Genomic DNA, 11,303 nt, shown 5'->3' on the forward strand with positions numbered 1-11,303 from the left:
GCAGACTAGTTCAAAGACGAGATAGAAAACAGAGAGCAGCTGGTTGGACACCAGAGTTAAATAAAAATTCTTTTGGATATTGTGTAAATCATTTCAGGAAATGTAAAAACCCATGGTCAAAGGGTTTATTTACCAGGGCAGATGTATGACACTCAATGTAAAAAATGGGAAGTTCGTGTAGTAGCTAAGCCTAGCCTGAGCCGCAAGATTGGAAGAGAGAGTGTTAATTTATGGTTTAGCAATAGCAGGCAATGAATTAAGCAGGCACTCTAGGGAGCAAAGGCAGGAGAACTCCCAATTAAAAGATCTGTTAGCAGGAAAAGATCTGGGAATGGAAAAGCGGGGTAGTAACATGGATGGGTTAACAGCTCAGAATCTAAGCTATGTGACTCAAAAATCAGTAAACTGGAGCTGCAACTTCAAGAGCTAAGTGCCCCCAAACAAAAGGAAAGAGAGAGAGAGAGAGAGAACTATGTATTAGCACCGAAGAACAAAGAATTGCCAGCAGCACTCCAAGAGCTGGGGAAGGAGTTAAAGAGCAGCCAAGGCCGTCACACTGCCTGTAATAGCAAGATTAACAGACTGCAAGAGAAGCTAAAACAAACTCAAGGGATGCTAGCAGCAGTGAGTTTGGACCCATTGAGAGGGTCGGAGTCTGAGACAGACTCGGAAGATACAGAAGAAGCATCAGCAAGTGATCAAGGGTCCACAAAGGAAGCAGCAGTAAGGTGCCAGCCTTCAGCTTCCTTAATAGCAGAAGCTGAAGAAATCAAGGAGAGGAGAGGATTTCTTATGGCGCCGATCACAACCACAGTTGTAAATTGTGGATCATCTTGTCCAGCAGAGATCAGATATGAAATTAAGTTGTATGCACCAGGACAGGCTAAAGCCCCAGGAAAGGCTCTGGGGCCATTAAATCATGAAACCTCCCTCAACTGTCTCTCCAGAGTCAGTACTTTACCTGGAATCCGCAAAGGCGATTCAGCTGCACTCTTAAGGGAGTGCATGAGCAGGGATGAATATAGTGCCTCACCCTGGGACATCCAAATGGCTAATACAGAAAGTGTCATGAAGATGTGTGGAAGAGAATACACATTGTTATTATTCCCACGGTAATATCATTGGGAATTTCTGCTCAGAGAGACAAAGGATGGGCGAGTGTCCAGAAAAACGTTTAAATAGGGAAAATCTCCTCTACTGGCTTGCAGGGGCTATGTCCTGTAATACGCCTGAATTGAAAGAGACTTTATGACAAGGGTTGCTGCTTACCTTAAAGGTAACCATTGGAGCAGTGGATCCTAACACCATTGCACTGAAAGACCTAGAAGACAAGCTGTGGGAAGCTTTTGAGATCCAATGTGAAGCCTTCCCATCACACTGGCAAAAGCAAAAATGATAGCTGGGGTGAAAGAGGGTAACAGAAAGTACAGAAAAGGAAGACGTTTAGCAGCAGCAATCAGCAGAAAGGACAGCTGGCTCTCACTCCAGCAAGCCAGAAAGAGGAATAAATAATCAGGATGCAACGGTGGCTAAGTCTTTTAGAGTCATGCTCTGGAGACGATTGGTTAGGCACGAGCCAAAGGACAACATAGACGGCCTACTGACCAAGGAGCTTCTTAAAAGGTTAGCTAAATATGAAGATGGCAAGGAAAGAGCAAACACCTGTATGGAGCAGCGAGTGGACAATAGTCCTAACTTAATGTGACAGGGCCAAGCTCCCCTTCCTTCCCCAACAGTGGTGCCAATATCCAGTGAACAGTGGGGAAGACCAGTAGTAAAAGCTACGATGAGGGGAGAGAGAGTTTGGTCAATTTCAGCAGAAGTTGCTGATTGATCTGAGTGACACCATATCTATTATTTACTCTAAAGCCTAGTCCAAGGTAAAAGAATTGCCCATAAAATAAATGAAAATCCTTGAAGGATTCAATGGAACAGAGAGCCTTGTACCATTTTTAGAACCCATTACTTGTGCTATTGACAAGATTACCACAAAAGCAACATTTGGCCTACTGGATGGAAATGAAATATTGGGAGCTTATATCCTATCCCAATTGAAACTTGTAGTGGATTTGCGAAATAGAAGACTAGTCCAAAATATAGAGGGTGCAGGATACCAAGTAATTCCAGCATCGCACAGGGTGGCTGCTTCAAAGGCATCTGAAAAGCTAATAATGCCAGAGTGGAGCCCAGAAGTAAGAAATTGCCATGAAACACCCCCCTGTATTCATGACCAACAAGCTGCAGTGTGGCAAAATTGATACAGAGATAACGACTGATGGCCCAGACCCTAAGTCACAATGTCAGTACAGATACCCTTCCACTGCAGAAGAGGGATTAGAAGAGACCATTGAAGCGTTGGTAAACCAGGGAGTGCTTGTCAAGACCTCATGCACATGCAATTCTCCCATCTGGCCCAGAGGCGGCTCTAGACATTTCGCCGCCCCAAGCATGAAGCCTTGCGGGCACGCCTGTGGGAGGTCCACCGGAGCCGCGGGACCAGCGGACCCTACACAGGCATGCCGCCGAAGGCAGCCTGCCTGCCGCTCTCCCAGCGACTGGCAGAGCGCCCCCTGCAGATTGCCACCCCAAGCACGCACTTGGCATGCTGGGGCCTGGAGTCGCCCCTGCATCTGGGGAGTCTTGAAGATGTGATGGCTAGCAGTTGATTACCACAAGCTAAACAAAGTCACCCCTTGTTTAGCACCAGTGGTGGCAAAATTTAAAAAGTATCAGAGGGGTAGCTATGTTAGTCTGGATCTGTAAAAGCAGCAAAAAGAGTCTTGTGGCGTCTGTTAGTCTATAAGGTGTCACAAGACTCTTTGCAAAATTTAACAAGATCACGACCACCAAAGCCGCAGTTGCAAAATGGGGCTCTGTTCCTGACCTGTCCAATGCGTTTTTCTCTATTCCCCTCCACAGATCAGCATGGCATAAAATTTGCGTTGATCTCTGCTGAAGGTGTGCTGCTGGTTGTGAGAGTGCCACAAGGCTTCCATAATACACCCTAAGAGGCGTGACAAAAATGTGAGGGACAGTGTGTGAAAAAGAAAGTTGAGTTATGTAGATGACATCTTAATAGCCACAACACCCAAGGAAAACAACTTGAAAACGCTGGATATAATTTTTGGCAAAATAAAAGATATGGGATTTTTATAAAAATCCGACAAAGGTGCAGGTGGCATTACACGAAGTCACGTATCTAGGCACTGAATTAGGAGTACATGGAAGACCACAGGACATGCAGAGGGTCGAGCTAACATGTAAGCTCCCAGCACCCCAAGACATCTCTGCTCTTAGATTGTTTTGGGGATTTACTGGTTTTTCAAGAGAATTTGTGGAAAGCTACGCAGAGATTGCTCATCCTTTATACCAACTTTTAAGAAAGGGACAAGAATGGGTGTGGGGCAAAGAGCAAAAGAGAGCCTACAACAAACTGAAGCAAGTGCTCACCAAAGCTCCAGCTCTTCCCTACCCAAAACCAGACACCCCGTTTCTGTTACAACTGGCAACCACCTAAAGAGGCTTGGGTGCTGGTCTGCCCCAAGACACCAGATTTATGCCTAAACCCATTGCCTGTGGTCAAAAGTGCTGAGTGACATTGAGAAAAACAGTTCTCCTCCTGTGAAAAGGAAGTCTTAGCCCTGACCTGGGCTTTGAACCATTGGGGTACCTGATAGGCATGTCTCCTGTGGATCTCAAGATGACTCTCACACCAGTAAAATACATCTTGACAGGCCACATAAATGGAGGGAGGGTATCCAACCCCAGACTGGCAGGGTGGACCCTCAGCTTACTAAACAAGAACATCAAAGTCAACAAAGCACCTCAGTTATCCATTGTTCCATATGCCCTATTGATGCAAGGAGAGGAGCATGAGTGCCCTCTGCCAATGGAAGACCCGAAGCAAGTTAAGTCACCCTTCCAAATAGGCGCCACTTATCAAGAAGCAAAGATAAAAGGACTACATATTTGGGGAGTTGACAGAAGCTGCTTCTATAAGGATGGTAAGCCATGTGCTGCGTCTGCAGCTCTGCAGATAAACACTCTCAACATCCTGCAAGGTACTGTAGTGCCTTATTCAGTGCAAGCTGCCAAGGTGGTTGTGGTATTAGCAGTATTGGATGCAGCTGAACCAGAGGTTAACATTTTCCATCTGCTCCAATTCAGATTGGGTGGTCAGAGCCCTAACTGAATGGATGCCCGCCTGGCTTCAGAGAGCCATGACCTGAGCCAATGGAAAACCTGTGGCATACTCAAAATATCTGTTGCATGCATGGAAACTTGTGGAAACTCAAAAAGGTGACACCCACCTGTGCAAAGTGAAGGCCCATAGAAAAGACCAGGCCGAAATTTCTAAATTGAATAATCAAAATTTGGCTTTCTAAGCAAGTAGCCCAGATGGGCATGGAACATCTGTGGACTAAACCAAATCAGAAAGTATATGAAGTCCAGCACAGAGATGAAGAAATAAAAAGCCATCTAGAGACTGTGGCCCTGCAAAAGCAAGACAAGGACCTACAAGACTTGTTACAAAAAGAAGATCACCATGGCTACAACATAGTCAGAAACAAAGTTGGGCTCATAATGGCCTTAAAGAAGGACAATGATGACACAACACCAGTCTGAGTGGTGCACATGTCTGAAAAAAGAGTTGATTAGCCTCTCCCATAGCCAAGGGCATTTAGGCTCTGAAAAGACTGCCAGTAGGCTGTTGTCAGTATGCTGGTGGCCAGGATTAGTAAAAGATGTGGAACATCATATTCAAAACTGCTTGGCATGTGCAGAGAACAATTCTGACCATAAAGTTAATAAAGGTCCAGTGCTGCACCAAAAAATAGCTGGACCGTGGTCAAGGCTCCAAATAGATTATATCGGGCCACTCTCATGCACTGGGTGTGGAAATAAGTACTGCCTCGTGGTGTTGGACTTATTTTTTAAATGGATCGAAGCATATCCCACACGCAATAACATTGCAATGACTACTACAAAGACCCTATTGGAGCACACCTTCACAAGATTTGGCCTATCCAAAACTATCGTCTTAGACCAGGGTCCACATTTTGTGGGCGAGACCATGAAGCCTCACTGCTGGGCCCTAAATATCCATCAAAAGTTCCAAATTGTGGGTCATCCCTTGAGCTCTGGTTTAGTTGAAAGAACCAACTGTGCCATAAAAACAACTCTGCGGAAAATTGTAACCAATTCAGGGAAGAATGGGGACCAAAAATTATCGTTGGTGTTAATGGCGTTAAGATCGACTATAGCCACTCGTGGTTTTACAGCTCACAGGGTGTTGATGAGTTGTGTGATGCATATCCTCAAACACTGGTGGCTAGGTGGGGTCCCTCCAGATAGCTATCAAACGAGAGTCCTCATGGACCAGTTTATGGAAAAGTTACTGAACAATATTAGTAACATTCAGAAGCAAGTGGCTGTACAACTGAAGTCCAATGCTAGATTCATGGATAAAAGACTAGAGGACACCCTTAAACCAATAGAATGGAATATAGGGGTTAGAGTCCTATATAGGTTTTATTCTGACAAAGGGCACGTACTAAGTCCCAAACGTGTGGGTCCTGTTACTATAACTACCAAAACCAGTCCCACCGTCTATCAGGTGGAACTTAAGGGCAAAAAAGTGAAGGGGCCTTGTAGTGAGGCCGCCTGGCTCCCAGCCGCCCCAGAGAGGGACGAGCCCCTCTGGATGCCAAAGTGGGTGGAGCCACTGGAGCCTGCGCCCACCCCCCCCAGAGGTCAAGGCACAGGACCGGAAGTTTAAAAGCCCAACCTCAGGGCTCAGAAGCTGCCTGGCTGCCGGAGAGGCCGGATGCTGGTGCCCTAACTCCCGCTGGGGAGACTCTTGCCACCTGTGACCGCCCCGAAGACTGGCCATACCCGTCGAGGCCGGACGCTGACCAGACGCCGGAGAAGCCAGTAAGCCTACCAGTGAGAAGGGACCGAGAGGAGCTGCCCAGCTTACCGCTCGCGGAGTACCCCAAGGAGACCATGGTGCTCGATGCCGTAGAGGACACCGACCAGATGCAGGTACTGGTAGAGGAGGAAGTCGGAAGTAGCCCGGGGGCAGCCGACTCTAGTCTGGCTGTGGCACACCTAGAGCTGATGTCAGTGTGTTGCGGCCAGGATCCCCACTGACACAGCAGCAGGTCACCTGCTACTGTCAGGGCCCCGGGCTGGGACGCAGTGGAGTGGGTGGGCCTGCGTCCCCCCTGCCACCCCACTCACTGATGGCAGTCTCCCCTCGCCCCGACACTCAAGACCAGGAGCTCTGAACTGCTTGCTTGTTGCCCTGCCCTGACCAGGGCCTGCGCTTACTACTGAACTCTGTGCTCAGCTCCAACCCGAGGGCCTGAGCCCTTGACTGTTTCCTGCTCCACCAAGCTAACTCCCTGACTCACCGGACTTGTGTAGTGAGGCGGCCTGGCTCCCAGTCACCCCAGAGTGGGGCTACCCCAACAACACACTCCTACAGGCCTCAAATGGTTCCACTCCAGCCAACTGAAAACATGGAAGAGGTTTGTGACCTAGGGTAACTATATGAGAACAACTACCCTGTTTTCTTTTGTTTACTTTCTAGGAATCACAACACCTCAATCATGCCATATGTTTAATACTCTGTTTGCGCTTGCTTGTAAACATACGTAATATGTTAGTAATTAAGGAAGGAGAGTATTGTTTTTGTTATGCAAAGGGAAACCACAGTGGTAGTAGAAACCGCTCCTATTTGATGTGACTTTGGATCCACCACATCTAGCAGTCATGGTTCCCATAATTGTTTGTGCTTATGAAAAGGCACCTTATTGTTTCCTCCTTTGGCAAGAGGAAAAAGGCAATAGTTCTATGATGGCAATGGTGGAAACTAACAGTCCCCAATTAACAGCCTTGGATACAAAGGCAAAAGCAGTCTACTTTTGTTTAAAAAGTACGATCATAGTTGCAAATGGGAATTTAAGGATGAACATCTGGAAGAATATTCTAATGTACAAAGGATAAAAAGCTCATTATGGCGTGCAAGTCTAATATTCCCTCTCATGTAAAGGTGTCAACTGTTCAAGTAGAAGTTAACATGAATTTGCAATCCCATGAAAGTACCTTGAGCATAAGAACACATAATCCTTCCAACACATATAATGCAAGTCTGAGTTGTTACAACAGTACAAAAGCCCATTGTAATTCCTTTGTCAATGCAAATAGTTTCTGAAAGCAAGAAAAAAAATTAACTTTTGTAACCAGCTGCTACGGCATTATTAACGTGGAGGTGAATGTAAATGATGCCAGTGTATGGACAGTAAATGGAGTATATGGAGCCCAAGAAAAGGTCCAAGTAACGGTGGTACCAAGACCATATGTTAGTAACGTAGGCCTGGTGGTAGTGAAGGAGAATATTAAAAGATTACTCATAATCAATCCTGTCTACTCTTTAAAAAGAATGACCATGCCTTTGCAAGTAACTCTCACTGACATTGAAGGAAAATGTGCACTTTATAAAAGGATGGAATGACTGGATTCAAAGTGTGTTACCTAAGAACCATGTAGAGTTAAAAAGAATGTATTGGCCACTGTTATTAGGAGGAGTAGGTGCTGGCATTGGTATTATATACACCATTGATGCAAACATCTGGGCCAATAAAATTGATGCCATGGGACACAATATAGCCTCCTTAAGTCATCCATTAACCTCCTCATTAAATCAAATAAGCATTCTAGAGTAGGACATTGTTAGAATCCTACCAACTTGGGAAACCTTGCAAAAGCAGGACTATCTTAAAATCATGGATGCCATAGACACTCTGCAGACAAATCTTTCATGGGCTATTGCATGTATTCAGGCACAAACTTGGCTGTTAAACATAGCCAGTAACATGCTTAGAGATGGTTTTAGTCACATTATTCCTATGGAATTAAAAGATACTTTTGGAAAATTGCCACAAATAATTTTGAGAGCTCCCACCAAGCATATTGGAAGGTAGTTAATTTCTCATAGAATCCTGTAGATCAAATAGTTAACACCTATATATTTAACATTATAAATGCAAGTGAGAAATGGATATACCCGCTAATTCCTTTGGGCCTCAACATCAATGGTTCCATGATGAGTCCCATCAACATCCCTTTAGACTTTTCTAGAAAAGAGCACAGCTATTACAGGGTGATATGTGCTGGAAACCTCTCCCCTGTAGGATGCTAAACCTCGATTGTTTTGGGAAAGAAGAAGACACACTCACTCCACTGACATTGCCAAAGTCCAGGAATTCCTGACTGAAAAGGACACTGAGAACTGACCCTGGTGAAGAAACAAAGAATTACATACTGGCAGGAAGAAATTTGTGGGACCCATGCTTGGGACTGTGGTATTAATTGGATTTTGGGGTTTATTCTACAGGCTGCGCCCTGTGTTCTGGATAAATCCTTCAGTATGTATTGCCCTCCCTAATTGGATTTTACCTGACATTGCCCTTATCCAGTTTTCTACATACCCAGATTGCTCACAAGGGGCAACCATTAGATTAGCACAACAAAAAGGCCTGGGTTATTTCCTCTGGACAAGAAGGGAATTGACCAGATCCCTGTGGGCTGGGTTATTTCATCTGGCCAATAGTGTAGTAGCCATTTGGACTATTCTTCCAGGCCAAGAACATGATAAGAAATTGGGGCAACTAGAAAAGGCCACTAGTCTTATTTTTGAAGCTCAGCTATCTTCAGTACAGGCTGGAGTTGCTGAGTTACATGTAATTTCCACCCTTAGTTCTATGACCCAGAAGTTACTGACAGAGATGGTATTGAATATCACTGAGGCTGGGAAGGCATTGCAGTGGGATCTGGACTAGACTTGGCCCACTGCCCTTACAGACGTCAGGAGTACCATCTGATCTGTGGTCATGAAGACATACTTGTACACTTTCTGGATGGAAGTGTGGACATTCACAGTGCTCCTTCCAAGCATATGGACCGGTTAGGGTGGGTGTGGGCTCCCACATACCGAATCCTGCTGGGTCCATGGGGAGGATGCCTGTGGGACTGTAATTGTTTACCGAGACATCTGGGGAAATTAGACCACCTGGTATCTCCAACTGATTTCTAGACAGTACCCCTGGAATGACACCTGACATTTTGGATAAGAATAGAGAGTCAATGGACATTTTGGCCGTTAGAACCACCACAGCTCAGTGTATCTATAAACTGAAGCTAGGGGAAGTTGTCACTGTTTATGACAATATTTGTTGAGAGGGTGGAGGTCAAGGAACTGCCCTGACGGGACACCCATTTTTTTCAAGCTAATGATAGCTGTGTGTGCGTTAATGCCACCTTTTTACAAGATATACATATTGATCTTACCACTGCTGCAGGCAATCCTATCATTTCCTGGCCTGCAGATAGAATGTTACATGTAGCTCTTAGATTTCAGGTATATTTTGATTGGATTAGAATGGTGCCTGATCAGTTTCAAAATTTGCTTTCATTGTTACCAAAGGTTCAAAGAATCTCTGAATTGCAAGGGCAAATTCCCATGTTTTAGAATGTATATCAAGCTGGAAGGAATGCCTTTCATACAGCTTATAGAGTGTTTACTTTATGTACTAGGTATGATGTTTTGTGCTTTGTGTTCACGATTGTACAACAGCCCCATTATATTATTCCTATAGGATTGTTATTATTTGTAGTGTTGTTAGTTAATTTAGGATTATATTGTTGTTGTTGTTGTTGTTGTAAATAACGTAAAAATAGCGATACCTTTCATGTTCATGCTAATCATGCATTGTCATTACGTCCCATGACGGTTGACATGTTTGCTGTAGTATCTGAAGTCCATGGTTTCATGCGAATTGAGATTTGAAATTGTTTGTTGTACTAGAAGTACAAAAGGGGGGAGTGTGGAAGCCAGTAAATAATTAACAAGGTTTTGAAGAGATCTTAATGAATGTTAGTTAGCATGAGTTAGGTTAACTGTGACCCTGGTGACGTGAGGAAGCAAGATAATGTAAGACAGAGTGAATTGTGTGAAAGTTATTACGACCTTGCAATGTGCAGTCTTGCAGTCTTGTTTTTCTAATAAGATAAGCCTTTTTGCTATGTATAAACAAAATGTAGTTGTTGCTTTTTACTGTCTGTATTATTGTTAGAAATTGTCTGTAAAAGGTATAAAGGCTTGCTGTGATTGTTTACCAGTTGAGAGACCTGTCCAGGACCCTGTGTCCTATGGCACTCTCTCCCTCCATGGTAATTACTGGAGAAATAATAAAGTATTTGATTTTGCTGCATCCAAACAAAAAGTGAGAACTGAGTTTTTCTTCGACATCCCTAAATGGGTTCATAAAGCTGGTAAAGGATATAACAGCGTCAACTTAGATTCGTGCACATGGGAAAAAAGCATTGGTTATTCCTGTACATCCAGAGTTATTGGAGGGTCCCATGTTTGTTTAGACTCCTACTAAGGTAAATGCCATTATTGCCTATAGGCCAGTGATAACAATCACTTGGCAATAGTTTTAATTAATGCTAATTGTTTATGAATCTGTAACTGGTGTACTGAATTTTTTGTAAATTCCTTTTACAAAATAGATCACAATCCCCACAGTAACTTATGTTCATATTCTGTATATACTGTATAAGGATGCAATATTGACTTCTACTACATAATGCAACCATGCAGAATATTCATGCACATTATGTATTATACAGGGGAGTCGCCTCTCACGTGGGGGTTAGGTTCTGAAGTCAGTGCATAAGGCAAAAAAATTGCATATAGTCAAACGCTCATTAAGTGGAATGGTGGGCGGAATCACCTGCACTACAGGTACAGTATTTAAATTGTTATTTCTCTTTTTTTGTTTTGCCAAGCGCGTATAGCTAAAATAGCATAAGTTAAATGTGCCTATGATGCGACTCCACTGTACCAACATGTAGAGCCAGTAAATTTAGGAGTTAATATATCTGTGTTAAAGCAGTCGGTGAGACACCCAGACCTAACGAAGCACTTAAAGGAGTTAGAACACCGGAGCAAAGAAGTGATGCTAACTGTTCACCACTCCTTGCAAAAAAATAGAAATCATCTTTTGCACACTGGTGGGAACGTTTATTCTTTAGTCCTGCCAGTTATAAGGAAGAGTGGTGTGTGTTAATATATCCGGTTGCAGTAATATTCATTGTACAAATGGTCAGCATGGTTGCTGTCAAGGTTCCTCCCCCACTCTGAACTTTAGGGTACAGATGTGGGGACCTGCATGGACACTTCTAAGCTTAATTACTAGCTTAGATCTGGTAACACTGCCACCATCCAGAAATTT

This window comes from Mauremys reevesii, linkage group 1 (genome assembly GCF_016161935.1).
Source record: "Mauremys reevesii isolate NIE-2019 linkage group 1, ASM1616193v1, whole genome shotgun sequence".
Lineage (NCBI taxonomy): Eukaryota > Metazoa > Chordata > Testudines > Geoemydidae > Mauremys > Mauremys reevesii.